This window comes from Eleutherodactylus coqui, chromosome 2 (assembly GCF_035609145.1).
Source record: "Eleutherodactylus coqui strain aEleCoq1 chromosome 2, aEleCoq1.hap1, whole genome shotgun sequence".
In the NCBI taxonomy this organism is placed as follows: Eukaryota; Metazoa; Chordata; class Amphibia; order Anura; family Eleutherodactylidae; genus Eleutherodactylus; species Eleutherodactylus coqui.
This window is the reverse complement of record NC_089838.1, coordinates 66,563,676-66,586,425: the sequence shown is the minus strand read 5'-3', so window position 1 is coordinate 66,586,425 and position 22,750 is coordinate 66,563,676.

The following is a 22,750-nucleotide window of genomic DNA, read 5'->3' as shown; positions in this document are numbered from 1 at the left end:
GTCGTGGCCAGAATGCGTGCAACGCGAGGGTCACGAGAAAGGCATCCTAACATGAAGTCAGCCATGTGTGCCAGGGTACCTGTACGCAACACATGGCTGTCGTCACTAGGAAGATCACTTTCAGGATCCTCCTCCTCCTCCTCCTCCTCCTCGTCAGGCCATACACGCTGAAAGGATGACAGGCAATCAGCCGGTGTACCGTCAGCAACGGCCCAAGCTGTCTCTTCCCCCTCCTCCTCATCCTCCTCATGCTCCTCCTCCTCCTCCTGTACGCGCTGAGAAATAGACAGGAGGGTGCCCTGACTATCCAGCGGCATACTGTCTTCCCCCGCCCCCGTTTCCGAGCGCAAAGCAGCTGCCTTTATGGTTTGCAGGGAATTTCTCAAGATGCATAGCAGAGGAATGGTGACGCTAATGATTGTAGCATCGCCGCTCTCCACCTGGGTAGACTCCTCAAAATTACCAAGGACATGGCAGATGTCTGCCAACCAGGCCCACTCTTCTGAAAGGAATTGAGGAGGCTGACTCCCACTGCGCCGCCCATGTTGGAGTTGGTATTCGACTATAGCTCTACGTTGTTCATAGAGCCTGGCCAACATGTGGAGCGTAGAGTTCCACCGTGTGGGCACGTCGCACAGCAGTCGGTGCACTGGCAGCTTAAAGTGATGTTGCAGGGTGCGCAGGGTGGCAGCGTCCGTGTGGGACTTGCGGAAATGTGCGCAGAGCCGGCGCGCCTTTACGAGCAGGTCTGACAAGCGTGGGTAGCTTTTCAGAAACCGCTGAACCACCAAATTAAAGACGTGGGCCAGGCATGGCACGTGCGTGAGGCTGCCGAGCTGCAGAGCCGCCACCAGGTTACGCCCGTTGTCACACACGACCATGCCCGGTTGGAGGCTCAGCGGCGCAAGCCAGCGGTCGGTCTGCTGTGTCAGACCCTGCAGCAGTTCGTGGGCCGTGTGCCTCTTATCGCCTAAGCTGAGTAGTTTCAGCACGGCCTGCTGACGCTTGCCCACCGCTGTGCTGCCACACCGCACGACACCGACTGCTGGCGACATGCTGCTGCTAACACATCTTGATTGCGAGACAGAGGAGGAGGAGGAGGGTGCTTTAGTGGAGGAAGCATACACCTCCGCAGATACCAGCACCGAGCTGGGGCCCGCAATTCTGGGGGTGGGTAGGACGTGAGCGGTCCCAGGCTCTGACTCTGTCCCAGCCTCCACTAAATTCACCCAATGTGCCGTCAGGGAGATGTAGTGGCCCTGCCCGCCTGTGCTTGTCCACGTGTCCGTAGTTAAGTGGACCGTGGCAGTAACCGCGTTGGTGAGGGCGCGCACAATGTTGCGGGAGACGTGGTCGCGCAGGGCTGGGACGGCACATCGGGAAAAGTAGTGGCGACTGGGAACTGAGTAGCGCGGGGCCGCCGCCTCCATGATACTTTTGAAGGACTCCGTTTCCACAACCCTATACGGCAGCATCTCAAGGCTGATGAATTTTGCTATGCGGACGGTTAACGTTTGAGCGTGCGGGTGCGTGGCGGCGTACTTGCGCTTGCGCTCCAACAGTTGCGCAAGCGACGGCTGGACGGTGCGCTGAACTACACTGCTGGATGGGGCCGAGGACAGCGGAGGTGAGGGTGTGGGTGCAGGCCAGGAGACGGTAGTGCCTGTGTCCTGAGAGGGGGGTTGCATCTCTGTGGCAGGTTGGGGCACAGGGGGAGAGGCAGGGGTGCAAACTGGAGGCGCTGAACGGCCTTCGTCCCACCTTGCGGGGTGCTTGGCCATCATATGTCTGCGCATGGTGGTGGTGGTGAGGCTGTTGGTGTTGGCTCCCCGGCTGAGCTTTGCGCGACAAAGGTTGCACACCACTGTTCGTCGGTCGTCAGGCGTCTCTGTGAAAAACTGCCAGACCTTAGAGCACCTCGGCCTCTGCAGGGTGGCATGGCGCGAGGGGGCGCTTTGGGAAACACTTGGTGGATTATTCGGTCTGGCACTGCCTCTACCCCTGGCCACCGCACTGCCTCTTGCAACCTGCCCTGCTGATGCCCTTGACTCCCCCTCTGAAGACCTGTCCTCCTGAGTAAGCGTTGCACACCAGGTGGGGTCAGTCACCTCATCGTCCTGCTGCTCTTCCTCCGAATCCTCTGTGCGCTGCTCCCTCGGACTTACTGCCCTTACTACTACCTCACTGCAAGACAACTGTGTCTGATCGTCATCGTCCTCCTCACCCACAGAAAGTTGTTGAGACAGTTGGCGGAAGTCCCCAGCCTCTTCCCCCGGACCCCGGGAACTTTCGAATGGTTGGGCATCAGTGACGATAAACTCCTCTGGTGGGAGAGGAACCGCTGCTGCCCAATCTAAGCAGGGGCCCGAGAACAGTTCCTGGGAGTGTTCCCGCTCCTGAGCAGGTGTTATTGTAGTGGAGTGAGGAGGCTGGGAGGAAGGAGGAGCAGCAGACAGAGGATTCGGATTGGCAGCAGTGGACGGCGCAGAACTGCGGGTAGACGATAGGTTGCTCGAAGCACTTTCTGCCATCCAGGACAGGACCTGCTCACACTGCTCATTTTCTAATAACCGTCTCCCGCGTGGACCCATTAATTGGGCGATGAATGTGGGGGCGCCAGAAACGTGCCTCTCTCCTAATCGCGCAGCAGTCGGCTGCGACACACCGGGATCAGGAGCTCGGGCTGTGCCCACACCCTGACTTGGCCCTCCGCGTCCTCGGCCGCGTCCACGTCCTCTAGGCCTACCCCTACCCCTCAGCATGCTGTATTACCAGTGATTTGATTTCACAGGCAGGAAATAAATTGGCGCAAGACTGCAGGCCAAATATAATTTTTGCCCTTTTTGGAAAACGAAAGGCCCCACTGCCTCTAGTGAATGAATTATCTAAGTTTAATAACTGTGCTGTGTCCCTGCTTATGTGTCACAGAACGTGAGGGTAGCAGAGTTATTATAACTCTTGGAGAGCAGGTATTTTTTTCCCAATTAAGGAAAGCAAATGGCGAAGCCAGCAGTAAAGCGTAGCTGGGTGCGTCTGATTTAGCAATGTTGTTCACGCAGCTCACACGTCTCCACCGCCCTTAGGACGGACAGAGGCTGGACAAATAGATTTGTTTTCAGTTTTTTTCCACCAAAAGGCAGCACTGCGTATATTCAATGAACATGAGAAGTTTAATAACTGTGCTGTGTCCCTGCTTATGTGTCACAGAACGTGAGGGTAGCAGAGTTATTATAACTCTTGGAGAGCAGGTATTTTTTTCCCAATTAAGGAAAGCAAATGGCGAAGCCAGCAGTAAAGCGTAGCTGGGTGTGTCTGATTTAGCAATGTTGTTCACGCAGCTCACACGTCTCCACCGCCCTTAGGACGGACAGAGGCTGGACAAATAGATTTGTTTTCAGTTTTTTTCCACCAAAAGGCAGCACTGCGTATATTCAATGAACATGAGAAGTTTAATAACTGTGCTGTGTCCCTGCTTATGTGTCACAGAACGTGAGGGTAGCAGAGTTATTATAACTCTTGGAGAGCAGGTATTTTTTTCCCAATTAAGGAAAGCAAATGGCGAAGCCAGCAGTAAAGCGTAGCTGGGTGCGTCTGATTTAGCAATGTTGTTCACGCAGCTCACACGTCTCCACCGCCCTTAGGACGGACAGAGGCTGGACAAATAGATTTGTTTTCAGTTTTTTTCCACCAAAAGGCAGCACTGCGTATATTCAATGAACATGAGAAGTTTAATAACTGTGCTGTGTCCCTGCTTATGTGTCACAGAACGTGAGGGTAGCAGAGTTATTATAACTCTTGGAGAGCAGGTATTTTTTTCCCAATTAAGGAAAGCAAATGGCGAAGCCAGCAGTAAAGCGTAGCTGGGTGCGTCTGATTTAGCAATGTTGTTCACGCAGCTCACACGTCTCCACCGCCCTTAGGACGGACAGAGGCTGGACAAATAGATTTGTTTTCAGTTTTTTTCCACCAAAAGGCAGCACTGCGTATATTCAATGAACATGAGAAGTTTAATAACTGTGCTGTGTCCCTGCTTATGTGTCACAGAACGTGAGGGTAGCAGAGTTATTATAACTCTTGGAGAGCAGGTATTTTTTTCCCAATTAAGGAAAGCAAATGGCGAAGCCAGCAGTAAAGCGTAGCTGGGTGCGTCTGATTTAGCAATGTTGTTCATGCAGCTCACACGTCTCCACCGCCCTTAGGACGGACAGAGGCTGGACAAATAGATTTGTTTTCAGTTTTTTTCCACCAAAAGGCAGCACTGCGTATATTCAATGAACATGAGAAGTTTAATAACTGTGCTGTGTCCCTGCTTATGTGTCACAGAACGTGAGGGTAGCAGAGTTATTATAACTCTTGGAGAGCAGGTATTTTTTTCCCAATTAAGGAAAGCAAATGGCGAAGCCAGCAGTAAAGCGTAGCTGGGTGCGTCTGATTTAGCAATGTTGTTCACGCAGCTCACACGTCTCCACCGCCCTTAGGACGGACAGAGGCTGGACAAATAGATTTGTTTTCAGTTTTTTTCCACCAAAAGGCAGCACTGCGTATATTCAATGAACATGAGAAGTTTAATAACTGTGCTGTGTCCCTGCTTATGTGTCACAGAACGTGAGGGTAGCAGAGTTATTATAACTCTGGCAGAGCAGGTATTTTTTTCCCAATTAAGGAAAGCAAATGGCGAAGCCAGCAGTAAAGCGTAGCTGGGTGCGTCTGATTTAGCAATGTTTTTCACGCAGCTCACACGTGTCCACAGCCCTTAGGACGGACAGAGGCTGGACAAATAGATTTGTTTTCAGTTTCTTGGCACCAAAAGGCAGCACTGCGTATATTCAATGAATAACAACTGTGTTGTCGCCCTGCCTATACAATTCTTTCCCTGCAGTATCAATGGAGGGTGCAATGGTCTGCAGAGGCGATTTTGAGAAGCAAAAAAAAATGCAGCACAGCTAACAGCAGCCTGGACAGTACTGCACACGGATAAATATGGCCCTAGAAAGGACCGTTGAGGTTCTTGAAGGCTACACTCACTCCTAACACTCTCCCTGCCTATGCAGCACTTCTGTCCCTAATGCCAGGTGCAACGGTCTGCAGAGGCGATTTTGAGAAAGTCTGACTGGGGCATGCAGTGTGGGCCAAAGCCCACCTGCATTAAACATGACATTACCTCAGCTGTGATGGGCAATGCAATGGGATATATTTATGTACCGCCGGTGGCTTCCTGGCACCCACCCATGCTGTCGGTCCACACGGAGTTGTAACTGCATGTGTCAACTTCTAAAGAACCCCAGTCTGACTGGGGCATGCAGTGTGGGCCGAAGCCCACCTGCATTAAACATGACATTACCTCAGCTGTGATGGGCACTGCAATGGGATACATTTATGTACAGCCGGTGGGTTCCAGGGAGCCACCCATGCTGTGGGTGCACACGGAATTCCCATTGCGGAGTTGTAGCTGCCTGTGACTATTTATAAAAAAACGCGGTCTGACTGGGGCATGCAGACACCTTGACAGAATGAATAGTGTGTGGCACATACGTTCCCCATTGCTATGCCCACTTGTGCAGCTCCAGATGGAGGTGGCACAGGGTTGGATTTCTCATTGCTTCTGTACAGCATTGTGGACTATCGCCCTGCCCCTTTTAAAGAGGGTCGCTGCCTAGCCGTGCCAACCCTCTGCAGTGTGTGCCTGCTTTTCCTCTGGCAGACGCACTTATAAATAGACATGAGGGTGGCGTGGCATGAGGGCAGCTGAAGGCTGGGCAGGGACAGTTTGGTGTGCGCTGTGGACACTGGGTCGTGGGGGGGGGGGTGGGCAGCATGTAACCCAGGAGAAGTGGCAGCGGAGTGTCATGCAGGCAGTGATTGTGCTTTGTTGGAGGTAGTGTGGTGCTTAGCTAAGGTATGCATTGCTAATGAGGGCTTTTCAGAAGTAAAAGTTGTTGGGAGGGGGGGCACTCTTGCCGCTATTGTGGCTTAATAGTGGGACCTGGGAACTTGAGATGCAGCCCAACATGTAGCCCCTCGCCTGCCCTATCTGTTGCTGTGTCGTTCCCATCACTTTCTTGAATTGCCCAGATTTTCACAAACGAAAACCTTAGCGAGCATCGGCGATATACAAAAATGCTCGGGTCGCCCATTGACTTCAATGGGGTTTGTTAGTCGAAACGAACCCTCGAGCATCGCGAAAAGTTCGTCTCGAGTAACGAGCACCCGAGCATTTTGGTGCTCGCTCATCTCTATGGGTGAGTGAAGGGGTAGAATGTATTTAGACGCACTCATTTACAGATATATACAGAGATCTATGTGGTTACACTAAACTGAGCTAGCAATATAAGCGTTCCTCATTCAGAAATAAGAAAACGCCCCTACACATAACTTAGAAAGCAGAAAGAGCTATTTTTTAATTATAAATATAGAGTGAATGAAAACTAATGACATTTATAAAAGTGGGAAGAGATGAAAAAATTTAGTACGAAATAAGTATACAGCTGCAAATAGTGCATACTACCTATCAATTTATGCCTAGCATAAGAGTAGAGCTCTCCAGAATAATAGACAAAGCACTAAACTGATGCAGTGATATCAAATTCATCTTTGTAGGAAACCTGACTCATTAGCTTTATTGTAATATAGCACATGTTGTTTCTTTGGCATTTAAAATTACTTACTTATATACTTCCTAAAATATGATATACAATTTCCTGGCTGAGCTTTATAAAGTTTAAATTCAATTTTTACATTTTTAAGTATTTCAGTCCTTAGAGATTTTCTGAACAAAGCCTGCACATAGAATACCCAGGAAGAGACAGTAGAAATGGATACCTCCATACACTTTGTTGGCCTCAAGCTTATAATAATGTTTGAAGCATTTAAAATAATGTACTTTCAAAAGTTCGCTTTTTCCCCCCAATAATCTCCAAATACTAGTATATTCCTAAAGCAATATAATCCTTTCTTATACACAATTTGAAATACTATCAGTACTTTTTGCAGAGGTAAGAAAGTTCTAACTATTTTGCTATGCATGATGGAGGAGATCCTGCTTTAGAGAGGTATTCCGGTTCTTTGGATAAAGAAAGTTTACAGAATTGTCCAATGTACATTCCATATTACTTTCTCATGATCTTTAAGATCTCTGCTTGCAGTCCTTCATTAGGAACCTCTACAGTAGCATAAGTTGGATACTGATGACATACAGTTGTAATATCACCTGTAACACGTCCGTAATACAGATCCATCTGAAGCCAGCCTTAGAGCTTAAGCACATGAGCGTGTTTTTCCCCTGTTATGCGGTTGTGATAATCACGGCCGCATAACGGGACAAATGAAACCACTGATTTCACTTGATTTCAGTAGTTTCGTTTTCACTATTGGGATTCTCGTCTGTTAATATTAACTACTTTCAGGATAGATAGGGCATGTCTAAACTTTTCTCGGCTGAAGTATTAATAGCCGAGAAAAATATAGTGAAAACGAAACCACTGAAATCCATCGGAATCAATGGTTTCATTTTGTCCCGTTACACGAATATGATTATCACAGCCACATAATGGGAGAAAACACATCCATAACGGGACAAAACGCAGCCAATGTTTTCAATTGATTTCAATGGTTTTGTTTTCACTATTGGGATTAATAGTTCGGGCAAGAAAAGATAGGGCTGGACCTGTCTTCCCGCATATTTTTTTCAAATTCCTGCAGTATGGCGCAGATTCTGAAAACACCGAGATGGTAGAGGCGAGCTTAGTTGTGCATACGGCCATGTGAAACCGCCCTTAGACTGTATTTGCTTTTTGGAACAAGATCGCGCTTATAAAACTGCAATTTTCCCTATGATTGTGATACATATTGAAAGAAAAATTCATTGCATCACCACTAGAGATGAGCGAACGTACTCGTCCGAGCTTGATACTCATTCGAGTATTAGCGTGTACGAGATGCTCGTTACTCGAGACGAGTACCACGCGATGTTCGAGTTACTTTCATTTTCATCTCTGAGACGATAGCGCGCTTTTCTGGCCAATAGAAAGACAGGGAAGGCATTACAACTTCCCCCTGCGACGTTCAAGCCCTATACCACCCCCCTGCAGTGAGTGGCTGGCGAGATCAGGTGTCACCCGAGTATATAAATCGGCCCCTCCCGCGGCTCGCCACAGATGCATTCTGACATAGTTCAGGGAAAGTGCTGCTGCTGCCGGAGCTGCTATAGGGAGAGCGTTAGGAGTTATTTTAGGCTTCAAGAACCCCAACAGTCCTTCTTAGGGCCACATCTAACTGTGTGCAGTAGTGTGGAGGCTACTTTTTGCAGTGTTGCACTTTTTTTTTTTTTTTTGTATATCGGCCGTGCAGAGCATTGCGTCCTGCAGTAATTTTACATTGTCCAGGGCCAGTAGTGGTGAGGCAGGGACAGAAGACATATTTAGTGTATATAGGCAGTGGGCCTTTCCAAAAACATTTGGGAAAAAAAATCTATTTGGGCTGCCTGTGACCGTCCTCTGTGTACTGGGTCTCTGCTGGGGGTAGTTGTCCTAATTCATACGCAGCCAGCTAAGTGTTACAGCAGGCTTGCACAAAATTCATTCCTGCCTCTGTGTTGCCTCTTACATCACCGCTGTATTCCTGTCCACAGTGAAACAGTCTGCAGTAATTTTACATTGTCCAGGGCCAGTAGTGGTGAGGCAGGGACAGAAGACATATTTAGTGTATATAGGCAGTGGGCCTTTCCAAAAACATTTGGGAAAAAAAATCTATTTGGGCTGCCTGTGACCGTCCTCTGTGTACTGGGTCTCTGCTGGGGGTAGTTGTCCTAATTCATACACAGCCAGCTAAGTGTTACAGCAGGCTTGCGCAAAATTCTTTCCTGCCTCTGCTGTGCGTTCCGTAAGCGAAGTCAGCCCCCAACCACAGGCCAATAAGCGGCACATTTAATTACAGCGTTCTGTTTCCGCACTACTGGTAATACACTATGCTGAGGGGTAGGGGTAGGCCTAGAGGACATGGACGCGGGCGAGGACGCGGAGGCCCAAGTCAGGGTGTGGGCACAGGCCGAGCTCCTGATCCAGGTGTATCGCAGCCGACTGCTGCGGGATTAGGAGAGAGGCACGCTTCTGGCGTCCCCACATTCATCTCACAATTAATGGGTCCACGCGGTAGACCTTTATTAGAAGATGAGCAGTGTGAGCAGGTCCTGTCGTGGATGGCAGAAAGTGCATCCAGCAATCTATCGACCACCCAGAGTTCTGCGCCGTCCACTGCTGCAACTCTGAATCCTCTGGCTGCTGCTCCTCCTTCCAGCCATCTCACTCTTTTACAATGACACATTCTGAGGAGCAGGCAAACTCCCAGGAACTGTTCTCGGGCCCCTGCCCAGAATGGCCAGCAATGGTTCCTCTCCCACCGGAGGAGTTTGTCGTGACCGATGCCCAACCTTTGGAAAGTTCCCGGGGTCCGGGGGATGAGGCTGGGGACTTCCGGCAACTGTCTCAAGAGCTTTCAGTGGGTGAGGAGGACGATGACGATGAGACACAGTTGTCTATCACTCAGGTAGTAGTAATTGGAGTAAGTCCGAGGGAGGAGCGCACAGAGGATTCGGAGGAAGAGCAGCAGGACGATGAGGTGACTGACCCCACCTGGTTTGCTACGCCTACTGAGGACAGGTCTTCAGAGGGGGAGGCAAGTGCAGCAGCAGGGCAGGTTGGAAGAGGCAGTGCGGTGGCCAGGGGTAGAGGCAGGGCCAGACCGAATAATCCACCAACTGTTTCCCAAAGCGCCCCCTTGCGCCATGCCACCCTGCAGAGGCCGAGGTGCTCAAAGGTCTGGCAGTTTTTCACTGACAGTGCAGACGACCGACGAACAGTGGTGTGCAACCTTTGTCTCGCCAAGATCAGCCGAGGAGCCACCACCACCACCAGCCTCACCACCACCAGCATGCGCAGACATATGATGGCCAAGCACCCCACAAGGTGGGACGAAGGCCGTTCACCGCCTCCGGTTTGCACCGCTGCCTCTCCCCCTGTGCCTCAACCAGCCACTGAGATCCAACCCCCCTCTAAGGACACAGGCACTACCATCTCCTGGCCTGCACCCACACCCTCACCTCCACTGTGCTCGGCCCCATCCACCAATGTCTGTCAGCGCACCGTCCAGCCGTCGCTAGCGCAAGTACGCCACCACGCACCCGCACGCTCAAGCGTTAAACGTCCACATGGCCAAATTTATCAGCCTGGAGATGCTGCCGTATAGGGTTGTGGAAACGGAGGCTTTCAAAGGTATGATGGCGGCGGCGGCCCCACGCTACTCTGTTCCCAGTCGCCACTACTTTTCCCGATGTGCCATCCCAGCCCTGCACGACCACGTCTCCCGCAACATTGTACGCGCCCTCACCAACGCGGTTACTGCCAAGGTCCACTTAACAACGGACACGTGGACAAGCACAGGCGGGCAGGGCCACTATATCTCCCTGACGGCACATTGGGTGAATTTAGTGGAGGCTGGGACAGAGTCAGAGCCTGGGACCGCTCACGTCCTACCCACCCCCAGAATTGCGGGCCCCAGCTCGGTGCTGGTATCTGCGGCGGTGTATGCTTCCTCCACTAAACCACCCTCCTCCCCCTCCTCCTCCTCCTCCTCTGTCTCGCAATCAAGATGTGTCAGCAGCAGCACGTCGCCAGCAGTCGGTGTCGCGCGGCGTGGCAGCACAGCGGTGGGCAAGCGTCATCAGGCCGTGCTGAAACTACTCAGCTTAGGAGAGAAGAGGCACACGGCCCACGAACTGCTACAGGGTCTGACAGAGCAGACCGACCGCTGGCTTGTGCCGCTGAGCCTCCAACCGGGCATGGTCGTATGTGACAATGGCCGTAACTTGGTGGCGGCTCTGCAGCTCGGCAGCCTCACGCACGTGCCATGCCTGGCCCACGTCTTTAATTTGGTGGTTCAGCGCTTTCTGAAAAGCTACCCACGCTTGTCAGACCTGCTCGGAAAGGTGCGCCTGCTCTGCGCACATTTCCGCAAGTCCCACACGGACGCTGCCACCCTGCAACATCGGTTTCATCTGCCAGTGCACCGACTGCTGTGCGACGTGCCCACACGGTGGAACTCTACGCTCCACATGTTGGCCAGGCTTTATGAGCAGCGTAGAGCTATAGTGGAATACCAACTCCAACATGGGCGGCGCAGTGGGAGTCAGCCTCCTCAATTCTTTACAGAAGAGTGGGCCTGGTTGGTAGACATCTGCCAGGTCCTTGGAAACTTTGAGGAGTCTACCCAGATGGTGAGCGGCGATGCTGCAATCATTAGCATCACCATTCCTCTGCTATGCCTCTTGAGAAGTTCCCTGCAAAGCATAAAGGCAGACGCTTTGCGCTCGGAAACAGAGCCGGGGGAAGACAGTATGTCGCTGGATAGTCAGAGCACCCTCCTGTCTATATCTCAGCGCGTTGAGGAGGAGGAGGAAGAGCATGAGTAGGATGAGGAGGAGGGGGAAGAGACAGCTTGGGTACCCATGCTGCTTGCCTGTCATCCTTTCAGCATGTATGGCCTGAGGAGGAGGAGGAGGATCCTGAAAGTGATCTTCCTAGTGCGGACAGCCATGTGTTGCGTACAGATACCCTGGCACACATGGCTGACTTCATGTTAGGATGACTTTCTCGTGACCCTCGCGTTACACGCATTCTGGCCACTACGGATTACTGGGTGTACACACTGCTCGACCCACGGTATAAGGAGAACCTTTCCACTCTCATACCCGAAGAGGAAAGGGGTTCGAGAGTGATGCTATACCACAGGACCCTGGCAGACAAGCTGATGGTAAAATTCCCATCCGACAGCGCTAGTGGCCGAAGGCGCAGTTCCGAGGGCCGGGTAGCAGGGGAGGCGCAGAGATCAGGCAGCATGAACAGCACAGGCAGGGGAACACTCTCTAAGGCCTTTGACAGCTTTATGGCTCCCCAGCAAGACTGTGTCATCGCTCCCCAGTCACGGCTGAGTCGGCGGGAGCACTGTAAAAGGATGGTGAGGGAGTACATAGCCGATCGCACGACCGTCCTCTGTGACGCCTCTGCCCCCTACAACTACTGGGTGTCGAAGCTGGACACGTGTCCTGAACTCGCGCTGTATGACCTGGAGGTGCTTGCTTGTCCTGCGTCTAGCGTCTTGTCAGAGAGGGTGTTTGGTGCGGCTGGGGGAATCATCACGGATAAGCGTACCCGCCTGTCAACCGACAGTGCCGACAGGCTTACATTCATCAAGATGAACAAAGCCTGGATTTCCCCAGACTTCTCTTCTCCACCAGTGGACAGCAGCGATACCTAAACAATACGTAGGCTGCACCCGCGGATGGAAGCATTGTTCTCTATCACCATCAAAAACGTGGACCTTTTAGCTTCATCAATCTGTGTATAATATTCATCCTCCTCCTCCTGCTCCTCCTCCTGAAACCTGACGTAATCACGCCGAACGGGCAATTTTTCTTAGGCCCACAAGGCTCAGTCATATAATTTTTGTAAACAATTTTTATACGTTTCAATGCTCATTAAAGCGTTGAAACTTGCACCTGAACCAATTTTTATTTTAACTGGGCTGCCTCCAGGCCTAGTTACAAATTAAGCCACATTAACCAAAGCGATTAATGGGTTTCACCTGCCCTCTTGGTTGGGCATGGGCAATTTTTCTGAGGTACATTAGCACTGTTGGTACACCAATTTTTTGGGGCCCTCGCCTACAGTGTAATCCAATTAATTTTTAGCCCACCTGCATTAAAGCTGACGTTACATCAGCTGTGCTGGACACTGCAATGGGATATATTTATGTACCGACGGTGGGTTCCAGGGAGCCACCCATGCTGTGGGTCTACAGGGAGTTGTAACTGCATGTGTCTACTTCTAAAGAACCCCAGTCTGACTGGGGCATGCAGAGTGGGCCGAAGCCCACCTGCATTAAACATGACATTACCTCAGCTGTGATGGGCAATGCAATGGGATATATTTATGTACCGCCGGTGGCTTTCAGGCACCCACCCATGCTGTGGGTCCACAGGGAATTGTAACTGCATGTGTCCACTTCTAAAGAACCCCAGTCTGACTGGGGCATGCAGTGTGGGCCGAAGCCCACCTGCATTTAATCGGACGTTACCTCAGCTGTGATGGGCACTGCAATGGGATACATTTATGTACTGCCGGTGGGTTCTAGGGAGCCACCCATGCTGTGGGTGCACACGGAAATCCCATTGCGGAGTTGTATCTGCCTGTGACTATTTATAAAAAAACGAGTTCTGACTGAGGCATGCAGACACCTTGACAGAATGAATAGTGTGTGGCACATAGGTTCCCCATTGCTATGCCCACGTGTGCAGCTCCTGATGGCGGTGGCACAGGATTATATTTCTCATTGCTTCTGTACAGCATTGTGGGCTATCGCCCTGCCCCTTTTAAAGAGGGTCGCTGCCTAGCCGTGCCAACCCTCTGCAGTGTGTGCCTGCTGTTCCTCCTCATGGCAGACACACTTATAAATAGACATGAGGGTGGTGTGGCATGAGTGCAGCTGAAGGTAGCGCAGGGACACTTTGGTGTGCGCTGTGGACACTGGGTCGTGCTGGGGGGTTGGGCAGCATGTAACCCAGGAGAAGTGGCAGCGGAGTGTCATGCAGGCAGTGATTGTGCTTTGTTGGAGGTAGTGTGGTGCTTAGCTAAGGTATGCATTGCTAATGAGGGCTTTTCAGAAGTAAAAGTTGTTGGGAGGGGGGGGCCCACTCTTGCCGCTATTGTGGCTTAATAGTGGGACCTGGGAACTTGAGATGCAGCCCAACATGTAGCCCCTCGCCTGCCCTATCCGTTGCTGTGTCGTTCCCATCACTTTCTTGAATTGCCCAGATTTTCACAAATGAAAACCTTAGCGAGCATCGGCGATATACAAAAATGCTCGGGTCGCCCATTAACTTCAATGGGGTTCATTACTCGAAACGAACCCTCGAGCATCGCAATAATTTCATCCCGAGTAACGAGCACCTGAGCATTTTGGTGCTCGCTCATCTCTAATCACCACACAAGCAATTTCCGATGCAATTTTTTTACACGCATGAAAATCGCATGTAATTTCATTAGGAAAAATGAAAATCACATCGAACTCACATGAAACTTGCATCAGGATCTGAGTGAGGTGCAAGTTCTTTTGCTCACATAGAAAAGAATGGGTGGTATCTCCAAAAAAATAGAACATGCTACAGTTTTTCTATCTCTCTACATTGCTGCAAGATAAAAATCCCACATGTAAATATTGTCCCTGTAAATACAGCCTTGAGGCTCATTCTCATGGACGTCATTTTGACACATAGTAGGTGCATCAAAAAAAAATCTCATCTAAAAGAATCTATGGTTTCCTATGGGTTCTTTCAGATAAACAATTTTTTGATGCACCAGAAAAATTGCCTGTCAAAAGATAGGACATAGGTACGATTTTTTTGACGCCGATATTTCTCTCCGTCAATCTGGATTCCCTTCATCCCTGTGGCCGCCAGAACAATGAAGGGAATCCCTGCTTAGACTTGCTTCATTGTTTTGGCGACTGAGGGATTCTGGGACTGTGGCATAAGTGCACTGCAAGATGCCGCAGCCAACCAGTGGAGAATAGCTATGACTTGGTCATGGCTATTTTTCGTTCAGAAGATTTAACGCACTGATAGCCATGCAGTTTTAGTGTGGCTATTGGAGCGTTAAACTGACGCACCTGTGAAAGAGGCCGTAGGCCAACTTTACACGGGCAATGAAATCACGCGAGATTTGTGCGCTGCGAGATGAACAAATCTCTCGCAAATAAGAACCCCATCTTTTTTAATGGGGTCATACACATAAACAATGTTTTCTCATATGGCACCGCGATGCAATGCAGGAAAGGAATCGCAGCATGTTCTATCTTGTGTGTGCTCTCGCTTCATACCGCCCATTCTTTTCAATGGAGCAGGCGGCATTGCACCATGTCTATATTCAGTATAGAAAGAATGGAAAAGCCAACAGAAAAGAACTCCTTATGGGTTTTTTCTCTTAAAGAAAGCTGCCTTGGCAATGTTAGAAGAGATTTCAGAGAGACAGTTCAAAGTTCTCCATAGCAAGAATGCCATCTTTTGCATAGAAAGGTTGACTATTAGAGGCATGACTAGGCAGACACAAGAGCACATGCTATATTGGATGTTATATGTATTTTACCTTTTAAAGGGAGCAAACATTGCACAGCAGCTGCTAAAAAGCTTTGTTCTCTTTTTTTTTTGTTGTTTCCCAAACCCCTGATGTTAACAATCACAGCTATATGCTCAAGTCCAGAGCTGCAGGAGGACTTGATTGTAATAACTCAGTGCTATTTCTGTTCACATAGAAATGTACATTTTTGGTTGGGGAAAAATAATAAGAAGTAGGAGAGAGAACTTTCAGATATAAATGTTGTGACCATGTAATGGATTTTAAAAGTACTAGTTAACTTTAAAAGGACATGTAACCCCCACAATATAAAAAAATTAGACTTTCAGCTGTTTTTTTTTAAATAATTTTTTATTAAAGTTTCTCTATGAGACACATCACAACATTCACATCACAGTGAAAAACATAGACAATCAGCTTGATGACATCACCAAATGGCAGAATAATGGGACATATAGCTAAGACTGTAATAAACTCAAAGAAGGGTAGGTCCCCAATCATACTTATGGATAAAAATGTACTAGATCCTGTTGACAAGTGGTAATGACTTATTACTCAACCCGATACAGAACTGGGAAGAGATAATAAGGACCAATAATAAATGATACAGAGAGGGTGGGGGCGTGAGGGGGGGAAGGGAAGAGGTAGGGGCGAGGGGAGAGGGAGAATAGGGAAAGGGAGGAAAATAAATGAAGAGATAAGAGAAGGGAAAAGAGAGGGTGCACATGTCCGCCTAGAGTACAGGGGTCCCCCGATAGCCCTGAAGAGCAAGAGTCTTCTTACTAGGACTGAACTAAGAACTCTGACCTCCATAGAAAAGCCAACAGAGACCACGCCGGCTTCTCGTTAGCGAATCACTCAAGCCATGAGTAACGTTAATAGGTTCAAATCGCCGTCTCACTCCGTCCACCACTCGAGAAGCCGAAGATCTATATTTCATCTCCCAGACTACGCCATGGGATTCATATCTGGAGAAAATTGTCATGTGTGCCCCTAGACCAGCTGTATAGCTCTTCTAGGTTGTAGAATAAGTCTACTTTGTCTCTCCATTGGGTCCGGGTCGGGGGTATTTTTTGTAGCCATAGTGTTGGAATAAGGGCTTTAGCCGCATCAATCAGGAGAGTGACCAGTTCATGCTTTAGAGGGTGGAAGACTGTAGAAGGCCTCCAGAGGAAGAGAATCTCGGGAGTTAAGCTAAGGTTTGGGGGAATTTTTCCCAGTGCCCACCCAACGTCACGCCAAAAGGGATATAGTATTGGGCAGTCCCACCAAATATGACGTTATGAGCCTATTCCTCCATCACATCTCCAACATTTATTATGAACTGCAAGATTGTGGTCGTGTAGCCATTGCGGAGTCCTGCACCACCTCACCAAAAGCTTATAGTGCACCTCCTGTGACAGAGTGCAGGGGGACAATCCGTAGGCCGTTTTCAGAACAATTTCAATGTCTCTCTGTGAAAGAGAGATGTTCATCTCTCTCACCCAAGAGAAGAGGAAAGCAGGTTTATATAGTACTGTAGGGGAGATAAAGCATCTACGTAGGGACGCTTTTTTCCTGGAGGTGGAACCACTGTCTCCCATGGCCCTCTCAAAGAGAGAGAGGGGTCTAGTAGACTTGTATGTCCCCAGAAAATCTCCAAACACTCTAGTCACATAAGCCGACTGTAGGAAAGAGAGGGCTTGGGTTGGTGCAAGGCATTGAAAAGCGATCAGCGGGCTCTTATGAGCTAACAGTTGTAGGTCTTTAACAGTACTGTCTGTAAACACTGACCATAAGCCTGTTCTGCAAGGATCAGATGCACTGCCCATGAGTCTGTACAGTGTGCGCAAAGGGGTGATCGGGGACGGTTTATGTGCTAGAGCCTCTCGCAATCCGTCCCAGGTCTTGCAGGGCCCCCTCAGAAGGGGGTTGAATCCTTTGGATCCATAAGCATTTTTTTTAGGAAACCAAAGGTCCTCAAGGAGAGTAACTCCGTATGATTTTTCAGCTAGTAGATAGAGAAACCTATCTTTCACAGGCTTAACCAGCTACATCGAGTAGCCAAGTTGGGAAGCTAAATAAAAGTAATGAATGTATGGTAGGCCGATTCCACCCTCCAAGCTTCTCTTTATCATTAAGCTGTAAGCTAATCTATGTCTCCAAACGTAACCCTAAAAAGCTGACTTAAGAGCTTTGAAGACATTTGTGGGGAGGTAAATGGGAAGCATACAAATTGTATACAAAATTGTAGGGAGAACATAAGATTTCAAGATATTTTTCCTGCTAAACCTTGAAATAAAGGGTAAATTGTAAGAACGTAGGAGCTTCTTCCCCCTTGCAATAAGCGGAGTGAAATTAGATGCGTAAAGATCCTCAGCTCTTTTAGTTAGCTTTATACCTAAAAAAAAAATCTATCTCCGACTCTGACCAGAAGAAAGGAGAATTGGGTTTAATGATTTGACATCTGACTGAGGGTATAGAGATATTTAGCACTGTAGATTTGGAGAAATTAATTTTAAAGTTGGAAAGATCACCAAACTGTTCCAATAAGGAAGTAAGCCTGGGGAGGCCCATCTCGGGGGATGTTATTAAGAAAACTATATCGCCTGCAAAAACTGCAGTTGTGAGTGTTTGTTTACCCAGCTGCAGTCCCTGGATCTCGGGGTCTAGTCTAACACTCTGGAGAAGGGGCTCTAGCGCAAGAATAAAAAGAGTAAGTGAAAGCAGGCATCCGTGACGCGTGCCGTTCCTAATGTCAAAAGAGGGGGACAAAGTATTGTTAATTTTAAGTCTAGCATATGGCTCTGCATATAAGGAAAAAATTGTGGCCACAAAGACAGGAGGAATCTTTAAATGTAGCAGTACTGATTGCATGTATACCCAGTCCATCCTGTCAAATGCCTTTTTTGCATCAGTGCTTACCAATGCAAAGTGACTGGGTGAGCTGGGAGGCATGCAAAACCCTAAGGCAATTGTCCCTGCCCTCTCTCCACTTCATGAAGCATGTCTGTTTGGGGTTTATCAAATTGGGAATGAGGTCCTCTAATCTTTTAGCAAGTAACTTAGCCCACAGCTTAACATCTAAATTAATGAGGGAAATGGGCCTATAACTACCACAACTCTCTGGGTCTTTGTTCCCCTTTGGAATCAGTGTGATGTGCGCCTCTTGAGCCTGTCTAGGGAGAGGGTTTCCCTGGAGAAGGAAGTTAAAGGGGTTGTCTCGCGGCAGCAAGTGGGGTTATACACTTCTGTATTGCCATATTAATGCACTTTGTAATGTACATCGTGCATTAAATATGAGCTATACAGAAGTTATTCACTTACCTGCTCCGTTGCTAGCGTCTCCGTCTCCATGGCTCCGTCTAATTTTGATGTCTTCTGGCGTTTTTAGACGCGCTTGCGCAGTCCGTGCTTCTGCCTGGTGAATGGGGCCGCTTGTGCCGGAGAGCTGGTCACCGCGTTGTCATCGTAGCTCCGCCCCGTCACGTGTGCCGATTCCAGCCAATCAGGAAGGAGAAGAAAATCCACGGTGCACCATGGGAGAAGACCCGCGGTGCACCGTGGGAGAAGACCAGCGGCGCCATCTTTAAATGAAGAAAAGAAGAAGCTGCAGAACGCTGATGCAGGTAAGCACAATGCTATTTTTAAAAACTAACCTATGCTTTCTTTTTAACAGGGCAGAATGCGGGGGTAAGTGAAAAAAAAATGTTTCGATTTCGCCACGGGACAACCCCTTTAAGGAATTCAGTTAAACGGGGAACTAAAGACAAGCGAAAAGATTTGTAATATATAAGAGGAAGTTCATCAGGGCCAGGACTTTTGGGGGGGGGGGGGTGAAGAGTCCAAAAGTCTCTCCACCTCTGCTTCAGAAACAGGAGCTGTAAGGGAAGTCCCTCTTTCCTTATTCAGCTTAGGGAGGTTCAGATTTTCCAGGAAGGAATTAATCCGAGCCTCCGCCTCTAGTTTGATGACTGGAGTTGGTTGGTCTCTGAGATTATAAAGAGGAGAGTAGAATTTTTGGAATTCTTTGTCGATATCTAAAGTGGATGTGACCCTAGAACCCAAATGGGTCTTAATAGAAGTAATATGTTTTAACTTGTGCCTTTTTTATTAATGCAGGCATGAATTTGCTCCCTCGGTTCCCCTGAGCATAAACTACCTGTTTGAAATAAAGATGCTTTCTGTTAAATTTTGATTCTAGGCATGGCTTTAACTCCCTCCTCAGGGACAACAGCTTTTCGGGATTATCTCTGGGAGAGTTTAGCTACATCTTCAAGTTTAGCTAGCTGTGGTAATTTCTCATCAATTTTTTTCTGATCCTAGAGCCCAAGGCGATCAGAAGGCCTCTCACAAATGCCTTATGGTGTCCCAGACAACAGGTGTTGCTTGTCCTTTAGAAGAATGTAACTGAAAGAATTCCTCTATATGTTTTTTTAAGATGGGTTTTGTCTTCCTGTGAATCTAAGAGAGAAGCATTTAGTCGCCATGTCCACTCCGGAGAAGTAACTTGGAAAGGTTGGAGGTCAACATGTAGGGGTGCATTGTCAGAGATTGTAATGGGGTCTATGTTAGCCTTCCCCAAGGCCGCCAGCAGAGATGTAGAAATGAAAATGTAATCAAGTCTCTGAAAAGAGGAGTGGACTTGGGAGAAAAAGGTGTAGTCTTTAACGGAGGGGGAAAGGAAATGCCAAGCGTCCATGACATTCAGCTCCTGTAGGCAGTGAATTAATTTCTTACGTTTCACCTGCGAGACATGGGAGCGACCTACTGAAGAATTTAACATGGGATTAAGAGTGACATTGAAATCGCCTCCAAGCAAGATAGGGCCTACTGCAAAATGTCTGAGTGAGTCCAGTTGCTTGACCAGCCAGGAAACCTGATTGGAATTTGGGGCGTACAAGTTAGCTAAGGTTATCTTAACGTTGTTGATGGATCCTCTCAAAAAGAGGACCCTACCCTCTTTGTCAGAGTATTGGAAGTCACAGCAAAAAGTAATAGGCTTGTTCTGTCTTCTTACACTTTCACACGGTGTGCAGTCCGACATTCAGTTTAACCATTTCTGTCTTCCAAATAAACAAACTGTTCTTCTTAATCTGACAGGTTTATTGGTTAACAGATTGTAGCATACAAGCGTGCATTCGATGCGATTGGGCTTGTGATAATGTGCGATTGTGGTAAAACTATAAGAATACAGATAATTGACATTAGTATGATGCATAGGAAGCACGCATAACATACATAACAGCAACATGGAGGTACATGGTAAAATGGCTGCTACACATTGTATTGTATAGCTAACTAAACAGTTATAACTCCCTGAGTAACAACACAACTGACCACTAAACAGCTCTGCATAACATACTGTCTCAGAAACAAAGGTAGCTTTCTTACCAGATATACTTTTACAAGGATAGTGGATCTTAAAGAGGAGGGTGCAAAAGGCAAGTCTGTCTCTGTCTTGAAGTCTCTCCTTCCCACAATGCCTTGCAAAGTAACCATAATGCATCAGTCTTTATGATAGAAAAACAAGGTGTCATACACTTTTAACACAACTAGATGGTGCTGTAACCACTAAACACCTAAGATGGGCTATTATGTTACTTTGATTTCTGCTGGGCAGAATAAGACTTATGGAATAAAATTGACACTCCCTTTGTGGCAGACGTGGGATCTGCACTGTGGAACCCTGGTAAAAATTGTCTTCCTGGTAATGATAAACATCTACCTCTTTTAAAGTGTGTCTCTTGTAAGAAAGCAATTCTAGAACTATACCTTTTCAGGAGATGTGCGAGGTTGTGCCTTTTGGAAGGAGAGTTCAGGTCCCTTGTGTTGAACGAAGTGAGACGGAGAGAATCTCCCATGTTTAGATCAGCATAGGAGCAAAAGGACCACTAACAGAAGTGTGGAAGAAAGCAGAGATGTTAGAAGAAATGTATTCAATTGTAGACCACTCCAGGACTATTGTGCACTCCTCAAGAGTAGAAGGGAAAGGGAGGTAAAAAACAATTAGGGAGAGACAAAGGGGTGGGGAAGACAAAGGGAAATGCAAAATACCAAAAAGCTCAAATTAAGAAAAATAAATGCAGTTCTAAGCAAAACAGCCCAGAAAATATTTTAGGGGGCTCTCTAAAACCAAGAACACCACCAAATTTAATAGGGCGAGATAGCTAATCTGCAGTGGAGCACACTAAACTAACAGCACACACGGCCTGGTCTGACAGGCACGATCTAGGACCAATAGAACATAATAAATGAGAACTTTTAGATAAACCTTATAGTTGGAGGGAAAATATAGAGAAATAGGACTTATGCAACAAATTCTTGAGTGCCCCACCGAGAAAGCAAAGAAAGGCAGTCTTCCAGGGGTAAAAAACTGGACAGGGTTTAGTCCCGGTATCTTCAGATAAAAGTCCCGTATGGCTAAGTGCTTCATAGTCCGGGAGCCCCCTCAAGAGAGAACCTTAATATGCAATATGATAATAAAACTTCAGGTTCCAATCGGGGCTCAGATGTCGCCCCCTGGTGCAGCCACTTTACTCCTTTTCTTTTTATTCCTTGGGGAATTTGACATTTCCTGCTAGCTGCCATTCCTCCGGGGTTGTCAGGTTGGGGAAGTTAGGGAGTCCTGAAAGTGGTGCTAGCAAGGAAGCTCTATTGGCTAGCTGCCATTCCTCCGGGGTTGTCAGGTTGGGGAAGTTAGGGAGTCCTGAAAGCGGTGCTAGCAAGGAAGCTCTATTGGCTTGATATCCAGGAGCTGCCAGCAGATTGCAAGTCCTCCGATGTTCTGATATTTATTTTCCGCCCTCTGTGGGAGATCCCCAGGTCAAAAGGGAAGAGCCAGGCGTACTTGATGTCATTGGCCCGCAGCGCATGTAATAACGGCTGCAAAAGCCTGCGTTTGGCCAAAGTAGAGGGGGCTATGTCCTGGAAAAGTTGGAGGGGGGCGTCGGCATATTTTAGGTCTTTGTGATTTCTAGCCGCCCTCAAAATGGTGAAGGCATACTGGAAGGAGAGAAGTTTCTACACAATCAGGCAATCAGCAGCCCAAGACTCAGGTGGATATGCTGGTCTTTTAGGGCTTGCATCATCCCCCTTGGAATGTGAGGTAAGGATGGCTGATGAAGACTCTAAATCCTCTACCCTGCACCCCATGTGCTTTAGATCATCCTTGATCTCTGCAAGATCAGACAGTAGAGGGTACAGGGCTTTCATTATAAGCTCCTTCATGAAGCCCCTGGAGAGGGTCTCTCTGTCCTCCCCTTCAGAAGATTCCCCTTCCTCTCCCTCCTTACTGTGTGTGGCAGTGGATTCCCTCATCGGTGCCATCTTAGGTGCAGCGTGTGGGGAATGGGCGCTTTGTTCTTTTAGATACCGCTGCATGTCGGCTTGTCCTCAGTTAGCCTGCGGGGTCCCCAGGTGCTCTGTTCCCTTCTCTCTTCCACCTTTTCTCATTTTTGGCAAAAAATAGCAGCTGAAGAGGTCCAGAAAGAGCCGCGCTGACTGAGCTCTGTGTCAGTCAACCATCAGGCTCAGCGGTCAGGCTCCGCCCCGACTTTCAGCTGTTTGCAAAAAAAAGAATCAAGCAAGAA